Source organism: Dasypus novemcinctus, chromosome 24, assembly GCF_030445035.2.
Source record: "Dasypus novemcinctus isolate mDasNov1 chromosome 24, mDasNov1.1.hap2, whole genome shotgun sequence".
NCBI lineage: Eukaryota > Metazoa > Chordata > Mammalia > Cingulata > Dasypodidae > Dasypus > Dasypus novemcinctus.
The window spans coordinates 44,808,222-44,832,519 of NC_080696.1; the positions used below are offsets into that span (position 1 = coordinate 44,808,222).

The 24,298-nt window shown below is 41.7% G+C and overlaps 1 protein-coding gene across 10 annotated transcripts in view; it reads right to left on the reverse strand.

Moving 5' to 3' along the window:
* Positions 1-21,345, reverse strand: part of ZHX3 (zinc fingers and homeoboxes 3) — a 137,798-nt gene extending 116,453 nt beyond the window's left edge. For 4 of the 10 annotated variants that reach the window (XM_071211709.1, XM_012525820.4, XM_012525813.4 and 1 more), the window contains exon 1: positions 20,883-21,017. The gene's annotated coding sequence lies outside the window, so the exon portion shown is untranslated. Of the gene's footprint in view, positions 1-20,572; positions 21,033-21,285 lie in introns of those variants that run through there. The other 6 variants (XM_058287095.2, XM_071211710.1, XM_071211707.1 and 3 more) reach the window with 6 other exon arrangements.
* Positions 21,346-24,298: the final 2,953 nt, after the last annotated feature.

A 24,298-nucleotide genomic window follows, 5' to 3' on the forward strand; every position in this document is an offset into this window, starting at 1 on the left:
TGTACAAACAAATAACCCCCCCCCAACACTCAAAATTCATCACCCAGTAAATACTTCTTCTTCATAATCTTTTCTTTGGCATTAGTCACCAGCTTCCATCCTGAAAGAGCCTTCTCTTCCTTCTGGGAACCCACAACACTGGGTGTTGGCCACTGGAAGGCCTCTCTGACAGCAGTGAGCTTGCTCTATGGAGAAGCAAATAAAGTGAATGGCATCTACTGAGGGGCAGGGGCCAGGCACTTCCATACAGGCTCCCATTAGAGTCCTCACAACAGCCCTTGAGGACTCCTGTTTTTATAGATGAGGAACTGAAACTCAGAGAGGCAGATATGCCATAAGTCACACAACCAAATATGTGGTAGGGCTGAGGATCACAACCAGGTTAAAAACAAGAAAACAACAAAAACAAGGTTGACTCCCAACCCCTTTGAGTCCTCAGCACAGGACACATCTCCAAGCATGTACTAGGGTCTCACTGATGATTTTCAACTGAGAACTCTCTGCACCAAGAGTGATTTTTTTAACTGAAGAAATTATCCTACATACCTATATCTAAAGCCTCCCATAAAGAAACACCTCTATATTTACTTTACAGGTAAAAGGAATCTGAGGAACAAATTCATGTCTTAGGAATGTGCATAACTACAATATACAATAGACAGATATTTAACTTTTCTCATGGCCAAATAGCGGAAATTTGTTGGCTCAAGAGAGCCAAATTTATATGTATGAAAAATAGCTTTATAAGTATGAAAAATAGCATCAAAGCTGTTTTTCATACATATGAAGAGATTATAGCAAAACTTCAAATCTCCACATCCAGTTGGTCATCTCACACAATGAACTATCAAGAAACATGCTAGGGAAACGGACTTGGCCCAGTGGTTAGGGCGTCCGTCTACCACATGGGAGGTCTGAGGTTCAAACCCCAGGCCTCCTTGACCCGTGTGGAGCTGGCCCATGCGCAGTGCTGATGCGCACAAGGAGTGCCATGCCATGCAGAGGTGTCCCCCGTGTAGAGGAGCCCCACGCGCAAGGAGTGCATCCCATAAGAAGAGCCGCCCAGTGTGTAAGAGAAAGCAGCCTGCCCAGGAATGGCGCCGCCCACACTTCCCGTGCCGCTGACGACAACAGAAGTGGACAAAGAAACAAGACGCAACAAATAGACACAGAGAACAGACAACCGGGGGGGGGGGATTAAATAAATAAATCTTAAAAAAAAAAAGAAGAAACATGCTAAAACAACCAATCCTTTTCACACTCTTCCAAACAATAGAAGAGGAGATATAAATTCATAACTCGGGGAACAGATGTAGCTCAAGCATCTGCTTCCCACATGGGAGGTCCCAGGTTCAGTTCCCATGCCTCCTAAAAAGAACAAAAAAACAAACAAACAACAAGCAAGCAAATGAAAACACCAACTCAGGGGAACTGATGTGACTCTGTGGCTGAGCACTGGCTTCCCACATACAAGGTCCTGGGTTCAATCCCTAGACCTGCAACCATCTGAAAAAAAAATCATAACTCATTCTATGATGCCAACATTACTGTGGTAGTTTGAGATTATTTCATGAATCCCAAAAAGAAAAAGATTATGAATGAAAACTAATCTATTCCTCTGGGTGTTGACACCCTTTGACGGCATTAAATTCAGTTGAGGGATCTTTGATTAGATTACCTATTAAGATTGCTTGAGGGCTTTTGGTTAACTATATCAGTAAAGTGTGCCTCGGGTTGAGTCCCTACCCCTTTACTGGGTCTTATATAAAAGGACTCACACAGGAGATAGACACAAGGAGAGCAGAAGAGCGAGTTCTGACATTTCTGATCCTACCATGTGACAGAAAGGAAAAGGCTCAAACAGCTGATGCCTTGGGGAGAGATGAGCCACTTGCCTGATAGCTTACAGCTGAAATTGGGAAGGGAGTAGAATAGCCAAGACTGATTCAGGAGACCTGGGAAGAAACAAGTCCTATGTCAGAAGAGAAAGGACTATAGGATCACCTAAGCACAAAGCCTCAAGAAGCTAAGCCCACAGACCTCAAAAGGAAAGGGTGGCTCTGGAGGGAAAGGAGAAATCTGGGCAGATATCGGCAGCCATCTTGCTTTACCATGAGGCAACATGCCAGGATCAACAGTAGCTGACTTTGGTGAGAAGGCATCTCTGATGTTGCCTTGGTATGAACTTTTCATGGCCCTGGAACTGTAAGTTTTTACCCCAAACAATCCTCTTTATAAAAGTCAACAGATTTCTGGTAATTTGGATTGGCAGCCTTTTGGCAGACTAATACAATTACCCTGATGCCAAAGCCAAATAAAAATAGCATAAGAAAAGAAAATTATAAACCAATATTCCTTAGGAATATATATATGCAAAAATCCTCAACAAAATACTGGCAAACCAAAATTCAACAGTATATTAAAATGATTATACACCATGACCAGGAGGGATATTCCATGAATGCAAGGATGGATCAACATAAGAAAATAAATATAATATACCATATTAATAGAATGAAAGAAAAAAAATTGCATGATTATCTCAATAGATGTAGAAAAGGCATTTGACAAAATCCAACATCCTTTCATGATAGAAAAGTAGGAATAAAAGGGAACTTTCTCAACATGATAAAGGGCATTTATAATAAACTCACTGTAAATATCATACTCAATGGTGAAAGTCTGAAAGCTTTCCCCTTTAAGATCAGGAACAAGATAAGGACACCTGCTGTCATCATTGTTATACAACATTGTACTGGAAGTTCTAGCCAGAGCAATCAGGTAAGAGAAAGAAATAAAAGGCATCCAGATTAGAAAGGAAAGAGTTAAATTATCCCTACTTACAGATGACCTGATCCTATATATATAAAATCCCTAAGAATCCATAAGAAAGCTACCAGAACTAATAAATGAATCCAGCAAAGTATCAGGATACAAGATAAACATGCAGAAGTCAATTGGGTTGCTGTACACCAGTAGTGAACAATCTGCAAAGGAAATCAAGAAAACAATTCCATTTACAATAGCATCTAAAATAATAAAATACCTAGGAGTAAACTTAACCAAAGAGTTGAAAGATTTATACACTGAAAACTATAAAACATTGCTGAAAGAAAGACCTGAATAAATGGAAAGACATCCCATATTCATGGATTGGAAGACATAATATTGTTAAGATATCAATTCTACTTAAAGCAATATACAATTCAATGCATTCCCTATTAAAATTCCAGCAGCTTTTTTTTTTTACAAAAATGGAAAAGCTCATCTTTAAATTCATATGGAATTGCAAGGGGGTCTGAATAGCCAAAACAATCCTTAAAAAGAACAAAGTTGGAATACTCTCACTTTCTGATTTCAAAATTTACCACAAGGCTACATTAATTAAAACAGTGTGGTACTGGCATAAGAATAGACATAGAGACCAATGGAATAAAATTGAGAATCCAGAGTTAAATCCACACATCTATGGCCAGTTGATTTTTGACAAGGGTATCAAGCCCATTCAAAAGGGGAAAGAATAGTCTCTTCAACATATAGTGCTGAGACAAATGGAAATCCACATTAAAAAAAAAAAAAAAAGAATGTGGACCCCTACCTCTTACCATATAAAATCCCCAGTCAGATTGAAAATGAAGATCATTTTGAAAAGGAAATCAAAGGGTCTCTTCATCAGAATAGGCTTTTTTCATTAGAATCCTCAGCAAAGAATTTTAAGCCCATGAAGGTAGAATAAAAGGCCAAATCTGTTACTCCTTCTGAAGGTCCAGGAAACAAATCTTGATTCAAAATGATGACAGTGGTACCTGTTCTGCTTAATGGCTGATTGAGAAAAGCAGAAGAGAAAAAGGAAAAAAAAAGAAAACAAACTTACTTTCTCCTGGAAATATTAAGCTACCATAGAAACAGACTGTTTTCTCCCATTTTAGACCTCAGAAGAATGGCTCCCCTGCGAGTTAAGTCATCAGCAGTTTTGTTCAGCAGTTTTGTTAAAGAAATCATGCATACTGTCATGGGAACCCAGTCTCAGTCTGATTTACAGTCATCTTTCTTGGGCAGGCAGTACTTGAACCTAAGAGTTCAACGTGTCTGACTGCTTTGTGTGAAACATCCAACCCTCTTCAATTTTCACTTACATATTGATATAACACACTGATATTTAATCATTCAAAATTACTTCAAGTACCTTTCTTGCTAAGTCTGATGGGGGATACGAATTAAACAGGTATGAAGGAATCTTCCCCAATAATATTACAGTCCAGTCAGAGAAACAATACATTCATTTAACACATAGCCAACAATTCTAGGCAACATTTGAATACTAAACAACCAGCACAGAAATGTACTATATAGAGTTTAGGAAGATGGGATTATGGTAAATTGGGAAGTACAGGCAGAGAGGATTTCAGAGCAAGGTGTGACTGAGCTGAGCCTTAGTGAAGGGACAGTGTAGCAAAGACTAACTAGCTTCACTAAACCAGTGTTCCCTTCCTCCTGGTCACATAGGATGACTATCTTTCCCAGGCTTCTTTGCAGCTAGGTGGGGTCCTGAAACTGAGTTCTGGTCCACGGAAATGGATAGAAGTGATATATGCCATGTCTGGCCCTGGTGGGAAAAGCCTCCCAGACACTCATTCAGAATCTCTTCTCTCCCCTGCTGGCTAGATGTCAGGCCCAGGACAACCTGGGAAATAAGGGTTTGAGATGGCAGAGCATCCACCAGTCTGAGCTCCCCACAGCTGATTAGATTTTAAACAAGAACCAAAATGTCTACTATTAAGCCTCTGAGGTTTCAGCAGAGTATATCTATTAAAGCAGCTAGACCATCTCTACACAATATAAGCTGAATTTAGATAGCTGGAGAGAGAAGTCGGACTCTAGTGGTAAAGAAGAAAGTTTACGCAAAAGCCCAGAGTAGGATTACTCATGGCCTTTTTTTTTTAAAGATTTATTATTTATTTATTCCCCCCCCCCCAAATTGTCTGCTCTCTGTGTCCATTCGCTGTGTGCTCTTCTGTGACCACTTCTATCCTTATTAGCTGTACCAGGAATCTGTATCTTTTTGTTGCGTCATCTTGTTGTGTCAGCTCTCCGTGTGTGCGGTGCCATTCCTGGGCAGGCTGCACTTTCTTTCGCGCTGGGCGGCTCTCCTTACGGGGGGGCACTCCTTGCACGTGGGCCTTCCCTACGCGGGGGACACCCCTGTGTGGCATGGCACTCCTTGTGCACATCAGCACTGTGCATGGGCCAGCTCCACACAGGTGAAGGAGGCCCAGGGTTTGAACTGCAGACCTCCCATGTGGTAGGAGGATGCCCTATCCATTTGGTCAAGTCCGCTTCTTTAATATGTGGCCTTTTAATATTACCTCCATTTATATACTACTTATCATTTCAAAGTACTTTAAAATTTGACACAACCATCATAATTTTCTTATTGTTATTATTATTAACAGTTTACAAATGAAGAAATAACTCAGAGACATTAAGGTAAAACTTGTCCAAGGTCCCATAGCTAGTAAAAGGAGCAGCAAAACTAGACCATAGGACTTCTGAGTCATAGTTCAATGGCATTTTCACTACAGCATCCAGTCTCTCAAAGCCTCATCCTAGAGCTGCAGCAGAGATACTCCTGGCTTAAGTATAAGGGTGCTGGAGTGAAACAAGAGGATAGGTTGCCTGGCAGAGTCATTTAAAGGCAGATTGTGGGGGACTTTATAAACGTCAGAATATGGAGTCTAACTTTTATTCAATAGACAATGGAGAGCAATAATCAGCTCCCACTTCCAAGACTCACAGCAGTAATTTTTTATCTTCACCTCCGTCTTCAAAGACTCTAATGTACCATCTCCTCTTAGCTGTCAGTGGGTATCAGTGTCCACTTCACAGAGAAAATACAAGCTTTTACATAGACAATACTTCTAGTCCTCAACCTTTTATAAACTAATCTGTATCCCCAATAGCCTTTCCTCTTTTGATACCATCAAGTAGAAGAGGCATCCCTCCCCTAGCAATACCACTGACCATCAATGTTACTGATCATATCCTCCCTCCATGGAGGAAACCCTGCTCCATCATTTATCATTTCTCTCTCTTGAATTTCTGCCTTCTCCCTTTCTTATGGTTCCTTCCCTTCAGCCTGTGAACTGAACATGCTGAAGTCCCTCTGATGCTAAAATCATCCTTTCCTCAGGACTTCACACCCACTTCTCACCATCACCTTTAAAGAGTATCAGTAAATTGTGTTCACCTCCACTTCATCACTGCAGATTGACTGTTTTACCCACTATAATCTGGTTTATGCCTCCATCATGACACTGAAACAGTCTCCTCCGATGATACCTCCTAGCAGTCAAATTCAATGGACATTTTCCAATATTTCTCTTACTTGACCTCTTCTGGCTTCTAACATTGCTGGCACTCCCCTTCTTCTCGAAATTCTCTCCTGCCTTGATTTCCATGACCCCTCACTCTCCTGATCTTCCTCCTGTCTACTCCTTGGATTCCATTATAGGTGCCTCTTCCTCCACCTCCCCTCAAATGTTGGTGTTTTCTAGGTTCCATCCTTATAACCTCCCCTTACCTTACATACTCTTCTCTCCTTGTTTAAAATCATCCACAAACATAGCTTTAACTATATATATAACTATACACTGGTGACTTCCAAAGTTCTGTATCTCTGATCCAGACCACTTGTGTGAGCGCTCCAGAACCTGGTTACATTTACCTGCTGGTATCTTCACATGGATTCCATGGGCACTTCAAACTCAACATGGTCAAAACCATGCTCAGGGGAGAAGATGTGGCTCAAGAGAAGATGTGGCTCAAGAGGTTGAGCACCTGCCTCCCAGATGGAAGGTCCCCAGTTTAGTCCCCAGTGTCTCCTAAAAACAAAAATGAACAGCAAGCAAACCAAAAAAAAAAAAAAAAAAACCAATTCAGGGTAGCTGAAGGGCTCAGTGGTTGAGCAACAGCTTCCCACATATGAGATCCTGGGTTCAATCCTTAGGCCTGGTCCCTCAAAAAAACAAACAAAACTCACACTCAATGCTTGTTCCTTCTTTTTCTGCATTGATAATGAAAGCAAACATTTACTGAGTACCAATGATGTTGTCAGACACTACAAACACATGATCACATTTAATCAACGTTAACATCCTTGTGAAGTAGATATTATCATCATTCCATTCATTTCACTGATAAGGAAAGTGAGGCAAAGAAAGATTAAGTAACTTGCCCAAGTCAAGAGCTGGGATTTGAACCCTGGTTATCTGATTTTAAAACTTATGCTCTTAATCTCTCAACTATATGGCTTCCGCATCTGAGAAAATGACACAACCCTCCCCAAGCCAGACAAGGCAGAAAAGGGAATGTCATCCTACTCTCCTGACAATCCTTCATTCCATAAACTTAACTGGTCCCCTTCCCTTGTTGAGTCCACCTCTAGTGCTATCCTCTTGCTCTCCATTGTCATTTATCACTGCTCCCTTCCTGGCCCTGTTTGTGTTTCCCTGTGATTTTAACTGTAGCCCAACTAGTCTTCTTTCTCTATTCTTTCCTCTTCCAATCAAAATTCCTTACTGCTGACAAAGTGATTTTTTTAAGGGAATTGTTGTGGGGTTTTTTGTTGTTAAATGTAATAATAATATTGTAGTTATACAGAAAAAATGTTCTTAGTCATCACACTAAAGTATATATGGGTAAATAACATGAGGTTTGAAATTTGCTTTAAAGGCTTCAGCCAAAATTGATTAATTAATTAAACTAGGAGGATAGCTAAACAAGATTGGAAAAAGGTTACTAACTGTTGGGAAACGGATGTGGCTCAACCAATTGGGCTCCTGTCTACCATATAGGAAGTCCAGGATTTGATGCCCAGAGCCTCCTGGTGAGGGTGAGCTGGCCCACGCAGAGTGCCGGTCCATGCAGGAATGCCGCCCCATGTGAGAATGCCACCCAGCACAGGAAAGCTTCCCCACACAGGAGTACCAACCAAAGTGGAGAGCTGGCACAGCAAGATGATGCAACAAGAGACACAGAGGAGAGAAAATCAGAAGACATAGCAGAACAGGGAGTTGAGGTGGCGCAAGATAGTAATTGCCTCTCTTCCTCTCCAGAAGGTCCCGGGATTGGTTCCCGGAGCCACCTAATGAGAACACAAGCAGACACAGAAGACACAGTGAATGGACACAAGGCAAAGGGAATGGTGGGGAATGGGGTGGGGGGGCGGGGAGGGTGGGATTGTAGAAGTAAATAAAATAAATCTTAAAAAAAAATGTCACTAACTGTTGAAGCTGGGTGATGAGGGCATGGGGATTAATTATACTATTCTTATTGTGGATATGTTTGAAAATTCCATAATAAAATATTTCATAAAATTCTTCAAACACCTTTCATTACAGTCTCTGATAAATATTAAGTGAAAATAACAAGGTAGGGAACAGTGTGCAAGGTATGACAGCATTTGTGTAAAATTAGAGGGAAACAATATACACATATGAAGTATTTCTTGACCTTGTCCTAGAGCTCTGCTATTTAAGCTACAATCCATAGAACAGCGTCCATGAACTATTTACTACCAGTCTGTGATGAGATAGTACAGAAACTTTCAACACAGTTTGACATCCCCATGATGTTCAAGCATGTGATGATTAAACTCTAATCACTTGATGGTGTATCAGTCAGTTCTGGTGTCAAATTCATGTAGTGAGTCGCACAAGCTACGAACAAGTAATGCACAATCAGACCACACACTGGTCATGGGCAAGAAATTTTTAAAAATTAACTGGTCCTTCACCACAGATAGTTTGAGAAGCCCTGGCCTACAATATTTATGAAGGGACACCCAAGAAACTAGTAATATTATTACCTCAAGGGAGGAAAACTGGATGGCTATGGGCAAAGAATGGAAAAAAGAAGCTTCACGTTGTACTCTTTTTTGTACCTTTTGAATTTCAAGCCTTGCCAATTTATTACCTATTCAAACAATAAAAGTAAGATTAGGATTCAGTTAAACATCAATTTCTGTGGAACACTTTCCTTGGTCCTCCAGGCCAGGCTGAGCACCTTCTTAGTGTACCCCATGGCTCTATCAAAGTCTCAGCTTGAATAGTTCATCTACCACTTGAACAGGCACCCTTGGAGGCAAGGCTTGGTTCCCCCACCTCTGTATCTCCAGTACCCTGCACAGTGCATGACAGAAGTATCAACAATAGGAGATTAATAAATGTTGATCCCTGCCACATTTGTAAAAAGTGAGACGCTATTAAATGAGAATGGGATGAGAGGATGTGGAAGACACTGAATTGTGATGAAGAAGAATCAGGAAACTCAAGGGTTGTTACAAATCATGACCTTCTGTGGCATTTATTTGTCAGACTTATCTGACCACTACATCTATGAACTAAGGAGGACCATCACACAAAAAGAAACACATTCATTCCAACACTTTATTTGAAAGGCTCAAGAACTCCACAAGGTCAGCATGAAAATATAATCAGTCACATTTTATGAATAAACTGATGCTCAGAAAGATTAAGAGAATTGTCTAGAATGCTACAGAAAACATCTAAAATTACAGATCTTAATTCTTCTGTGATATGCAGGTAAAAACAACAGAAGGTCAGAACCAAAAAGGAACTGTTCTAGAAAAAACAAAAGATGTCTTCTATTACCAAAGAACAATTTTATTTATTTATGATTATTGCTCTGATTACTTTTTGCTCTACTGCATTACACTATCACAGTATTATTAGATTATTAACATTATCATCTCATTATAGTAATATATTTCTGGTTCTATGGTAAATATCTAAAGCATTGTCTTCTGAAATTATTCCAGTATGTATCGAATACACAGTTCTTTAAGATGATTGAGTAGCTTATATTAACCCAAGGCAAAGATGATAGCTGGTTTCATTTCCTATTAATTAACACTAGAATTAGTGAAATATAATAATTAGTCCAAGTATTGCATTTTCTATAGCCACTTTCCATTAGCCATTCTTGTTAAAAATGGCAGGGACTGATAATGATATTTGCATAGCACTTGACCTTTTCAAAGTTCTTTTCTATGTAGTCTCATTTTAAGTATTATAAAAATCTTAAAAACCTGGCAAATCATTTTTATTCCATTTGTCAGAAAAGAGAAGCAACACCTAAAATCATGAAACTGATTAAAGAACTAGACACCAGGCCTTCCAGCCCCCAGGCCAACAGTCATTCCATAAAGATAACAAGGCTTCCAGGCCATGGATCTACCAGATTGTAATTGTCATGTCAAATCTGCTCCCCACTGGTATCTAGCATGGTACCTGACATATGGTAGGCACACAATATATATATATTACTTGGTGAATGACTGAATTCATTTTCTTAGACTTGCTTAAGTCAACTGTATGGGAAAATAGGGCATATGACATTGCCAAATATCTCAGTTTTTTAAATGCTATTGGCATTTTCAGGAATAAGCAAAAAGGAAATGATATCTCTTCAAAATTGTATATGTTGAATCCCAAGAGAATTCAACCCAGAATTCTGGGTCCAGAATTCCATTTCAACACAAAAGGTAGCATAGATATGATTTTCAGTCGACTTCATGGGGTAGGTAAAGGAGTGACATGGGAAAGGAAAAACTGATGGCAAGGTCTCAGGCATAACAATGGCCACTTCAAGGCTGGTCCAGCTGTGGCTAATATACCATGGCAAGAAATAGGCTTGCCAAAGGAGTGAAGACTCACCCAGAGGGACACTTGTTCATAAAACAATCCATTCTAGAGCAGGAAGACATAGCTTCGAGGCAGACTGCCAAGAACAAGGCGCAGAGCGGCCTGGAGCAAGAAAAGCCATGCTGGGCATGGCTTCAGAGCCTGATTATATAGCCCTTTGTGCTTAGCCACTCTAGAGCAAGAGAAAATGAGGAGGAGCTGGCCTCCGTCAGTTTAACACAGCCCCATCCCACAGGGCTCTCCCGTCCGCATTGCCAAGGACCCAACTGCTTCCCTTACATCCCTGAGAAACCTACTGAGAAATGAGATTGTGGGGATCCAAGAGGCCTTCTAACCTGGCAGACTTCCCTATGAAGTCTTCACCAATCTTCCTTAGAGCTCTACATTCCCCTAATTCCTAAACTATATATCCAAGTATATATATTTCATCCTTATTCTGGTTTTCTGTTTACCATCACAGTACTATATTTCTAATTCTTCTGAGACTTGAAATATCCATTATGATTCCAAGATCATTTTCAGCTATGCTTCTATAAAAGCTCTTCTCCACCATATATTCCTTAATATTTCATATATTAATTACAGATACAAATAAATTATCCAAAATAATTAAGAAATTAGGTATTCTGGATGAATGAGTCATTTAGATAACTGAAGGCTGATTCATTAAGAACTAAAACATTTCTGCAGTCTTGTAAAATAAATGAGGTCTTGGTAAACAAAGAATAACAAATAATATTTAATAGTTTAAAATTTACTCCACCCATTACTAGAAATAACCTTTCGTCTGTGTTGCTACATTTTGTATATAACTCCTTCTCCTTGAGTTAGAGATTGAAATGCACCTTCTCTAACTTTTTTTTAGATAAGTTCCTTGAGGCCAAGGACCGCACAGTGCCTAATACCTAGCAAGTATTCAAACACTTCACAAATTGAATACTCTTAGTGATTCATACAACATGAAGAGCACCATAATACAGCAGAACCTTCAAGGATTCTTAAGCTCCTTTCATAGGGTAGAAAAGTGTAATATTACAGGACAAGTTACTAATCATTAAACACTCACTGACCTCCATTCTTATTCCTCAGCTTTAGAAGAAAATGTTTTTCTAAAAGGAAAAATACTCTGAATTTCTATTTTTTTCTAAAATAGAATCACTTTTTAAAAATCTCAACTTGTAATCTGAAAGTTCTGGTTTTAGTGGTAGGCTAAACCTCCGTGGCCACATTTTCTAGGTCACAAGATGTGCATTCAACTACCTTCTGCATTTCACCAAGGAAAGGAGAGAACTATATGGAAGGATTTGGTAAGTGACAGGAATGCAACTGAGATGGTCTGCCAGTATTTGGTACCCAGCTCACCAGTTTGAAAGCTAGGCTTCTCAGTCCCCATAGTGCTATGAAGAAATAAGAAATGGAACACATGATAGAGCAAATCAAGTTTTAGGCTCAAAGTCCAGAGCAGCCACTTCTAACAGGGCTGGTAGCATTCTCTACCTAAAGTTTTAGTTTGGGTATGACAAACCAGGTTATAAGTTTAGTTTTAAGTACTCCAACCACTGCAATGCAAACTCAATACCTCCTTTAGTGGCAATAGAGGCTTCTAAGTGGTCAGCCAAGGAATGATTCATGAATGGCTAACTCCAGGTTCCCTCCCCAACAACTATTCTTTTGCAAGATTCCTCTTCCTAATCATGGAAAGAAAGGAGACTTTTTCTTTCCTAGGGAAAATGGGGTAGTAGGGTTGCTGGCATCATTATATTAAATATCTAATCATGTTCACAGCCCCATGGGGATAATACTTTCCCTTGAATTTGGCTTGTCATTGAGTAAATCTTTTTTTATCCAGTATCTTCAAAAACAGAATTGGGTCTCATATGTTAATTTTACAGATAGCCGAAGCACTAAAACACGCTCATTTAAGATGGAAAGCTTTCTAAATTGTTTTACTTCTTTCTTGGCCTTTCTAAACAAATCAAAACATAATCTGACCCATTCCTATTGAACAGGATAATAATAATGATCAATAACTGTATTCAGAAACCAGAGGCAAACAGGACTGTTTTCCTCTACAATGACTGTCCCCAGCTGCTATATATTTTTTATTATTTTGTATAGCTTTTCTGTTTTTCTCATTACCAGCTATTCCTTCTTGCTATTATCAGTGTGTTTGCTTCCACAGAGCATTCCATTAATTCACTACTTCTGATATGCAATGGACCTGGAAAGCCAAGATTCATGGGCTAAGGCTCACTCCCATCAGTCTCACCTGCCTCAGACACTACATTCTTTTTTTTTTTTGTCTTTATTTTTTTAATATTACATTTAAAAAATATTAGGTACCCATATACCCCCCACCCTCTTCACCCCACTCCTCCCCCCATAGCAACAATCTCCTCCATCATCATGAGACATTCATTGGATTTGGTGAATACATCTCAGAGCACCGCTGCACCTCATGGTCAATGGTCCACATCATAGCCCACACTCTCCCACATTCCATCCAGTGGACCATGGGAGGACATACAATGTCCGGTAACTGTCCCTGCAGCATCACCCAGGACAACTCCGAGTTCCGAAAACGCCTCCACATCTCATCTCTTCCTCCCATTCCCCACACCCAGCAGCCACCATGGCCACTTTCTCCACACCAAAGCCACATTTTCTTCAATCACTAATCACAATAGTTCATGAATAGAATATCAGTAAGTCCACTCTCATCCATATTCTATTCCTCCATCCTGTGGACCTTGGAATGGTTGTGTCCCTCCACATCTATATCAAGAGGGGACTTAGATTCCACATGGATGCTGGATGCAATCCTCCTGCTTTCAGTTGTAGGCACTCTTGGCTCCATGGTGTGGTGGTTGACCTTCTTCAACTCCATGTTAGCTGAGTGGGGTAAGTCCAACAAACCAGAGTGTAGGAGCTGAAGTCTGTTGAGGCTCAGGGCCTGGCTATCATATGGTCAGTCCAGAGATTCAGATCCCCTGGGTATATAGTAAACCCCAGCACCAACTACAGTTCTGGTAATAGTAACAGGAGAGGCTTGTGAAAAAAGATCACATCTAAGTCCAGCTCCATCACACAGAAACACAAACTCCAAAGAAGGGTCAACTGACATGGCACTGAACTCCATCTGCCATGACCATAGAACCTGTGGGTCTCTGTAGCCCTCAGAAGAACCAATACCTGGGGTTGTATCTACTTTATCTGTCTCTGGGACTCTGCTGAGGTATGCATAAGGGTAACCCCTCTGATAACCTCCCGGCTCTTTTTGGAGACTCATAGCCATATAAACTCACTTGTCCTTTCCATTTCCCCCTTGATTCGAGACCCTACATTATTAACCACTACAACCACATTTCCCAAACTTGCCTAATTATAAAGGTGAAGATAAAAATATATATTCTCAGTCTCTTTCCCTAGAGATTCTAATTCAGTGGGTCTGGGAAGGAGGCCTGGAATTTTATATTTTTAACATATTTGTCACCCTAGGTGACTTTAATGACCAAGCAAGTTTAGAAAAAATACTACATGCCACCGGTTGCTGCCCACTTGAATTGGAATTCCTTGAAAAGCATAATTAACCTGGGCCAAGGATGACTCCTTCCGGAGGGACCTTGCAACCAATAAATCTTCCAGGTCACTGCTGTTCTACCTCCCTCCAGCAAAATCCTGATCCTTGGAGGCCTTTGCAGGCTGGTCATAATACCTCTCCTCTTGCCAGTATCTAACCAGCCCCAACTTATTTGCTGAAGACCTGGCCCACCTTCCTCCTCTCCACCCCTATATATACTGCCATCTTTCTTACAGCTTTTCTAATACACACATGACCCAAACAACACTCCAACTTCCTTGACTTCACACATCTACACTGAATTCACTTTATTTCACTCAATGTCTGTGACAAAACCCAGGGACTATCAAGCCAAGTAATTATTCCAACTCTGAAATCATCCATTCACATGTAACGCTCTGATCACATCCTCTTATTATTCCATCACTCTGAATACACCCATTCCTTGACTTCATGAAGCTCTCATTCAGCCTAGACACTCTTATCTATCATGTTATCCACTCAATAGCCAATAACCTCAGTTCTTGTGCCCCACTATGTTTCTGCCTCTTTGGCCCCTCCAACCCTGGTTCAAAACAATTGTATGCTTTCTCTGCTCCTAAAACCAGACAGCTGAATGTTACTGGCATCCCAATCAATCCATGGTCCCCTACCACATACTGCCTAGAGATCTTGAGTGTTGCCACAGGTTCATTCTCCCACCTCCTTACCTCAATTGGATGCCAAACCTCCTGGTATCTCCTCTGGCCTCTTCTCACTTACTTGTGGCAGACAACCTCACTTTCTATTTCACAGAGAAGATGGAAGCCACCAAACTAACACTCTCTCAAATGCCATCTCACCAGATAATGCAAGTATGCCCAGACATTCCATCATAAGGACTGCCAAGCACATTGGACTTAAAATGATCTACTGTTCATTTAGTTATTTGCAGTAAGTTCTCCAGTTTGGTAAGCATTAATAAAGTAAGCAGAAATGATGATGAGTACCTTTCAGGTGAAAGGAAAAAAAAATATTACGGCCAGTCTCTCTAAAGTTCTCTTTATCCTGAGAAGCCTTCTGAAGATGGGGAGGAGTTTAAAAAGAGAAGAATGCTATCTTACCTCACAAGGACTTAACAAGTTTAAATCCAAACAAAGTTGTCAAACATTATTAGAGAAACTATAAATTAATTGAAATAGTCAACTCCTTGATAATCTTTATAAATTCGAAACCAGGATCAGTGAATGAATACACATAGATTATAGTTTGCCGTCCACTTGTACCCAAATTCTAATTTGTTGACAGGACTACAAGTTTTTCCTGAGGGCTATTTTTTTCTCTCCTTATAATAATACCACCTAACATTGATTGGTTTTTTCATATAATTCTGCTCCTCATGATATCCCTGTGAGATAGAAACAAACTATCAATCACAGCTGATAAAACAAAATTTTTAAAAAAAATTTTTATGTGTGTTTAAAAAAAATTTTTTTTTGATAAAACAAATTGAGACATGTTAAGTATCTTACCCAAGGGTCTATAGCTAGGAAGTTGCAAAGGTAAAATCAAAACACAACCTAAGAGCAAACTAATCTATGTACTTTGGCACAGTGGTGATTAACAGAAACTTCCCAGGAAAATAAGATAGCCTAACCCAACCTTTCTTATTTCTTATACTCCCATACATGCTTAGTAATACAAACATGAGGAACCAAATATTAATATTATAGAATAGCATACATTCCTTCATCCTTATATTCATATTAGAAGGCAGTAATGAATAAGAGGGAAGGTTCTTATAGATTCAAATCCCAGCTCCACCACTTCTTTAGCTTTGTAACTGCAAAAATCACAGCTTCTTTAAGCTTAGTTTTCTCAACTACAAAATAGAAATGATAATGTAATAACCATCATCACCTTATTGGGTTTTCCCAAAGACTGAAAGAGATAATGCATGAACACACTTAGTAAGTCTAAAATACTTCACAATTATAATTATTATTCAAAATGGATTAAGGCCATGTACCTACTAGATTCTAGGCAGAATGCTAGATGCTGGTGCTGTAACTACAAACAGGACAAGCTGTCCCTGCCCTCATAGATCTTGCAGTCCATTGAGGGGGTAGACTATAAAGAAGAACAGGGAAGCAGATGTGGCTCAACTGATAGAGCATCCATCTACCATATGGAGGGTCCAGGGTTCAATCCTCAGGGCTTCCTGACCCATGTGGTAAGCTGGCCCATGAGCAGTGCTGCCATGTGTAGGGGTGCCCCATGCACAAGAAGTGTGCCCCACAAGGAGAGCTGCCCCATGTGAAAAAAAGTGCAGCCCACCCAGGAGTGATGCTGCACACATGGAGAGCTGACACAGCAAGATGACGCAAGAAAAAAGAGACGCAGTTTCCCAGTGCCGCTGGATAATGCAAGTGGATGCAGAAGAACACACAGCAAACGGACACAGAGCAGACAATGGGGGGAAGGGGAGAAAAATAAATAAAATAGATCTTTAAAAAAATAAAGAAGGACACAAACAAAAAAGTGAAATACTTGGAATTTTGGTGAAGTGCTAAGCAGGAAATTCACCATATGCTAACAAAGAGAACAATGGAGATAGAGCTACTATAGAAGGGGTGAGCAAGGATGGCCCCTCTGAGGAGGGCACATTTTAGCTGAAACCAGATGTTTGAGAAGTATCTTTCAATGAGAAGAGTAGGGGGAAGAGTGTCAGGAAGAAGAGAGGGTCTGTAGAAGGAAGAGAAAAAACTGTCATGTTGGAGGAATGGGTGATGCTCCAACCTGACAGAAGCATGAGAAGTAAGGATTTGGGTTAGAAAAGAAGGTAGAGGCCAGGTGTCTCAGAGCATGGAGTCCAGAATTAGAAGTGTGGATTTTAGTCTAAAAGCAATGGGAAACCACTAAGTCGGGGAGTGATATGACCTGGATTACTTTTTAGTAAGTTCACTTTGGCTGTTGTGGGGAGAATGGGTTAGAAGAGGACAAGAATGGGTACTAGAAGACCAGCCAGGATGCGAGGGCAGTCCTCTATCTGAGAGAGGAGGATGGAGAGGAGGAAGGATTTGTGATAGTCTAGAAGCCAGGTCGCCAGCCCATAGTGATAGTTTGGGCATGGGGTAAAGAGACAGGAGGAATTGAGGATGCCTTGCAGGTGTCTCTCCTGAACAGTGCAGCAGATAGTGATGATGCTGAGACACTGAGGAATGAGGAATGCAAATCTGAACATCTGAGAGGGAGATAGAGACATCAATTTGAGACATGCTTGAGATGACTAGGAAGCAGCTAGTAGAGATAACAGGAAGGTGATGGCAGAATAGGCAAGCCTGGAATCAGAGAAAGGCCCAGGCAGGAGGTGTAACCAAGGGAGTCATCTGCATCTAGAGGATATTAAAGTCCTGGGAATGGATGATATCATTTAGGGAGAGAATATGATGAGATAAGGGAGGTAGCTAAGCAAGAAAAGAGAAGAAATAAAAAGTCAGATTGGTAATCTAAAACTGAGCATGGTAATTAATGTCCCCTACACAAAACCACAAAGAAATTCCCTAAGTATGTGTTCAATAAATGCTATAGAACAAATAAAAGTAAATTCTTAACCCATCCCCTTTAGGCCTTTAGAAGAATAAAGCATTCATGAAGGATTTCCCCCTAAATTCTTGTATATTTGAAACATAAGGAAAACAAACATTTTTGAAGGTCCGTTTGGATTGTGTTCAAAGGGGTCCTCTTCCTTAAGAGCAAAAACCAAATGTTTTTTCCCCAAAACTCACTAAAATTAAAAGTAGCCTATGTGAAAAAATTCAAGTCTTTAAAAAGCTTACACTCACATTGTATCCTCTCTGTAAAAAAATAAATAAATAACAAAAAATCTGCCCCAAAATATACATTCCCCATCCTTATAAATAAAAATATGTTTTTAGTACAGATGCTGTTTCATCTTGAAAGATGAAACTGGTACTTTTGGACAGCTCCAGAGCTACTTGAGAGATGGAAAATGCTCAAACATCAAGAATTTATTTTAAAACGTTAAAAAACAACCAAAAACCAATCAACCAAAACCTTTGACTATACCTACTAGGCCATCCAAAAACTGATAATTGAAAAGGATAGAATTGCCAGGAAATACAAATATAAAGCAATTCCCTGACTGAAAAACACATTAAAGCTATAATCACATCTCTGAGTATCTTCTTAACACAAAAAGCCACTATGATTGAAAGGCTTATGCTGTCACTGAGAACTACCAAATTGAAATCGTAGCTGTAAATATAACTGGATACTTTCTATTTTTCAAAGATTTCAATGTAACAATGGGTGATACATAAGAAGGAAAGCCAGTAACATGCCAAAAAATTTTCCTTCCCTCAGTTGTTCAAAGTTAAATCAAGACTGTAATTCTTTTTAAATTCATATGCCTCTTCTTCTCAGATATGGAAAGGAGGGGAATATCTTGATTTTTTGAGGAATTGTTCATGATATAGCTACCTAAACGTCTAAGAGGAATATCACATGAATAGATAATGAGCAAACATTCATTGGTTTGACCAACACTGATTGAGCATCTACTATGTACCAGGCCCTGTCCTGGTCCTGGAGAATACATCAGTGGAAAAGAAGATCTCACACTTTCAACTTAATAAGGGTGACAGACAATAAACCAATATATAAATATGTATTTACCAAGAGGTGGTAAGTGTTATGAAGAAATAGTTGGGTATGAGGAACAGGGGAAATGTGTATCTTTTATACAGCATGGTCAGGAAAGATCTGACAAGGTGATGACTGAGCAGAGATATAAGGGAAGTGATGGAGTCAACCACAATAATATTCAGGGACTACAGAGTTTTAGGTAGAGGGAACAGCAAATGCAAAGGCCAGAGTATTGAAGTTTTTAAGGAGTAGCAAAGAGAAATTTTTAAGCCTGGCAAGGTTGGAAGTAAGGACAGAGAGGTCGCCTGATAGACCAGGACTTCAGATTTTACTTTAAGATGAGAAGCTATTGAAGGGCTCTCAGCAGAGAACTGATAAGATTTGACTTCCTTTTGAAAGAATCACAAAGGGAACTTAAGTTTCTACTCCTAAAACCAATACATATTTCTCATAATCTATTTATAAGTGAAGAAAAAATACAATAAAACAGTTTTATAGTATGCTGGCATTTTTGTAAGAAAAAATGCTTGTAAATGGGAACAAAAGCCTTAAAAAATCAAAATGTGATTTATTTTGGTCTATGAGACCATGGTTTCTTTCTTATGCTTCTCTGTTTTCCATATTTTCTGCATTAAACATGAATTACTTTTATAATTTTTAATTTTATGTTAAAAAAGAAAAAAAATCCACTCAAGGATGAGACTGCCATTATCTGAGATCTTACTTAAATATGATAAAGAAACAAACAAACAAACAAAATCACTGGGAGCATTTTCTCCAAAAATTACTATGCTTGACAGGCAAAGTTGGCTTGTCACGAACCACTGTACAAATCAAGTATTGCTCAATGTATCAAGGTCACAAAACCTACTTGGTTAATATGTTTATCATTACATAGTAGCTCTGTCCTCTACAGCAACTTTGATACCATCTTTCCAAGGCAGCAACAGAAGGGCCCTTTTCATTCATTTCCTAAGACTCTTTGATACTTCTTCGCTGCTTCTGGATTTTTCCACTGCATGTCTCTTAGAAACAAATTAAGCCCAAATAAATTGTTCCAGCTAATGAAGTGCGCTTTTGGCTCCATCCCCGTGGTTGAGACTTATCCGGCAAAATACCAATTATTTTAGGACGTGTTTTCTCTTAGTTTTGAAATATTGCAATACTAAGTCACCACAAATAAAGACCATTCAAGAAAACAACATCCAAGAGCATGTATAAATGGAAACTACTTTAACCCATTTTTTGAATTGAGGCTGTGTTAGAGGCAGTATGAATAAATGTTTAGGGTATCTAGATAAATACATACCGTGTGTTCACATGACTGAAATAAAAAGTCAAAGAACTGTGCCCGTCTCCTCTACTTTCTCCACGTAAACTGGGGGCGGTGTTCCCGCCACCCCACCCCCACCCCCCAATCAACATAAGCACCTCACAGGGCACAATCCAGGGCAATCGCTCTTCAGAAGTACAAACGGGACAACTCAGAATGACTCAAGCACGCACAACACTTTCCTCCCAAGCCCCACATCCCACCCATTCCTCAGTCGCTTCCGAGAGGCTTCCCTGGATGAAAATCCCAAGCTGGGAAGGTTTAACAAACTCCGCTCCAGCCTCAGACCTGACATCCAGGACCACGGGGTCCAGGGCTGCTCCCTCAGCCTGGGCGAGCAAGCGGGCGAGCGAGGCTCCCCGGGTTCTACCGCACGCCAGGGGGCTCGCGGCGCGGCGCGGCTGCCTTCCCCGGGCGCGCGGACGCTCTTCCCCCCCGGGGCACCGGCGGCCGCAGGCCCCCGGACGCGGCGCGCCCGCGGGAGGCGAAGCGAGTGGTCCTCCGCCGCTCCGCAGCTCCGTCCCGCGGCTGTCAGGCCCCGGGGCGCGTCGCTCGCACACGCGGGGCTCGCACTCGGTGCTCGCGTTCGGACACGCACTTGCACACGGACAGGAGGGGCTCTGCGGACACCCCCATTTCCCCTCCGCGACTGTGTGGCCGGCAGGGGCTGCGCTGACCCCCAAGAGCCCACCCCCAGGTCCTCAAGTCGTCCAAGCCTGGAGCTGGGGGGGGGGCAGGGAGTGATGACAGATGGGCGCGGGGGCGGGGCTTCGGGGGGAAGGGGTGGAGCCTCCCCGCATGGGGGCGCTGGAGGCTGACAGAAAGACCCCGGGCAGCGGGCGGGAGCGGGGTGGACAGATACTACGAGCAGGGCCGGGCTCAGGCGTGGCGGGAAGGACCTTGCGCAGACACAGGGGGCTGACAGGAAGAAAGACACACAGACATGGGGGACTGACAGTCGCGGGGGTACACCGGGCAGACGGGCCGCGGCGGGCGCTCACCTGGCAGCCGCTGCGGTGGCGCCCGTGGCCGGGCCGCTCTCCCCGCGCTCCAGGGCTCCCTCCCTCCCTCCCTCCCGGCGGGCGGGCGGGCGACCGGCGCAGGCCCCGGGGAGGCGGCGGCGACGCCGGAGCCGCGGACTGCTGAGCGGCGGGGACGCAGCTGCACCAACTGACTCTGGGCCGCTCGGCTCGGCTCGGCCGCGCTCGGAAGCGCTCGGCTCCGCTCGGCCCTCTCTCGGCTCGGCTGGGGGCGTGGCCCGAGGCCCCCCGCCCAGGTCGCAAGGGGTGGGGCTTTCCAGCGGGCGCGAGCCCCCTGACGTCGCCCGGAGCGAACCTTGCCCCGGACGCATGCGCGGGCGTCTGCCCTGCTTTTCACCGCGTGGAGGCTGAAGGCGGGAGTGGGGGCGAATGCTGCGGACCCAGAGGTGCCGGCTTTTGTACTCCATATTCTGGTCTTGCTAGAAGACTAACCTAAGGTAGGCTACCATACTTCAAAAGGATGGAGTCAGGGCAGGCGGGCGCCCTGGCCCCAGCCCACCTCCCCAAATCCGAGGTTCGCAACAAGCATCGCCTGTGGATTGGTGTTTCTTTTATCTCTCCCTCCCCCAGGGCTTCACAGCAGTGTGTACTCTCTTATTTCTTCCTAAAAAACAAACAAAACTTCCGATGACCGATTACTTAACATTAAATCTTGCGGAACGTGAAAACGTGTATCAAGCATCTGTCAGCCTCACCAGGTACTACAATTCTGTCCTTTCTTCACAGCGTCTATTCTGCAACCTGTAACTGCCTGGGTTGGGTGGATAGGAGACAGTTTTCTGAGTCCTTGTTCAAAGTTCAAGGCAATTATTTTGTTATGGAGCCCAGGACTGTGACCAATATGTTCTAAAACTTGTCCCCACCTTTAGAATCCAGTGATAATAAACAAAAACTCTGCAGTCTGACAGAAATGAGTTGGAATTCCAGATCTGGATTTTATTAGCTGAGTGACTTTGGACATGCTATTTAATCTCTCATCCATAAAGCGGAAATGAAAATATTAGTAAGCAAGCCAATAGGATGATTGAAAGGATTAAATGACAGCACAGTGCCTGGTGCATAGTAACTTGATTTTAATCTCAGGTTGCCTATAACCTTCAGATCTTAAAAAGCCATGAACATATATGTAAGTGTTGAGCAGTATGTCAGGCTTAACATGTCCAAAGCCAAACTCCTGACCTTGTCTCTCACAGTCTTCCCCACCTCAGTTAATGTCAACTGCATCCTTCTGGTGACCCAGGCTAAACCACTGGAATTATCCTTGAGTCCTCTCTTCCTGTCATTGCATATCATGCAATCTATTAGCAAAGTCTGTCAGCTCTACCTTTAAAATATTTCTACATCAGACTGCTCCTCAGCATCTCTACTGCTCCTCCTCTCATCTGCACATCACCTCTCACCTGAATTATGGCAGTAACCTCCTACCCCCTCTCCCTGATTTCCACTCTGCTTATGTGTAACCAACACAGCAGGATTCTATTAAAACCTAAGTTAAAACATGTCTCTCCCTGCTCTGAATACTCTAATGGCTTCCCATCTCACTCAGTGGAATAAACAAAATCTTTTCAAAGGCATCCAAGATCCTATGTAATCTGTCTTCGCTCCCACTCACCCCATTACCTCTCTCACCATTCTACCCTCTCACACCATTCCAGCCACACTAGCTTCCTTCCTACTTCTAGAACACGTAGGCTCTCCATCTCAGGACCTTGGTTCCTCTGCAGCATCTGGAACATGGCCTGACACACAATAAATATTTTTTTGAACGCGTGAATGTATATATGGAATATGATGCTCCAATTTAATTTTATTTATTCAGCAAACTTTTCGGCGAATCTCTTCCAAGGCAGGTACTGTAGATGCAAGGATGAACAAGGCACTCTCCCAGACCCTGAGGAACTTAGAATTTTGGAGGAAATATATATGTAAAGAAATACTTCTGGCAGAAAACACTAGATATATATGTCAACTGTTTTGAGAAACACAGAGAGAAGCATACTTAATGGTGTATAAGAGAATGTGGGAAGGCTTCTCAGAGGAGGTGCCATTGGGGCTGGGTTTGACATTGTTGAGGAGGGGACTCCAGGCAGAGGAAACAATGTCCACATGCAGCTAATACCAGTGCTTTTTATCCACAGGGTCCAGACACAACTTAATTAGGAAGTATGTCACAACTACCCAAGGTGGCAATTTATTTTCCCTTTCTTTAAGCAGATTCCAGGTGATCTTTATGTCACTCTCACATTCTGATGAGCAGGAAAGTAATTTTGTCAGAAGTATAGTTGGTACAAAAGAATTACAACCTGATATCTATTTTATTTGAGTAGGCTATACTTGTGTCCTTTTTGTGTCGGTCAGAGGCAAAGAATATGCATAGGTTATTGGCAACCAACTGAGCCAGTTTATGGAAAATAAATGGGGAATTTATCTTAAGGCTTTTTTTGTGGAGAAAAGGTGTCTGTCAGAGGCCAAGGACAAGAACCAAACTAGGCTTCTGGATGGGTTGGAAGCAGAGCAAGGGGAGCCAGGAAGACTGTCCCCGCAAAGTAGTTTTCTCTTCTTCCAGGTAATACAATGAAAAATCTGGTTATAAACTACTCCCAAGTACATGATACAGTTCCAACTATCCAGAGATAGATAGAAACTAAAAATCCATAATCATCTCAATTCTACACTCTAAGAGAAGAGGCTCTAATTGGCCCAACTGGAGTCAGATGCTCTTTTGCCCCAAAAATCATGGCCAGTTTATAGATCATGAGAGTTGCCAGGAACCCACCTCTGCAGATCAAGGAATAGACAGTTACCAGAAAAAAAGGACTTGTTTTGATTTGAAGAGATACCATAATAGAAGACCCCCACAGAACCACTGGTACTATTGGTGGTAAAACCCCAAGAACACATTTGATAGTCACAGGAAATAATTACTGAGTTCCTGGCTTCTGCACAGTAAGGAGACCTTTTTTTAGGTAGCAAT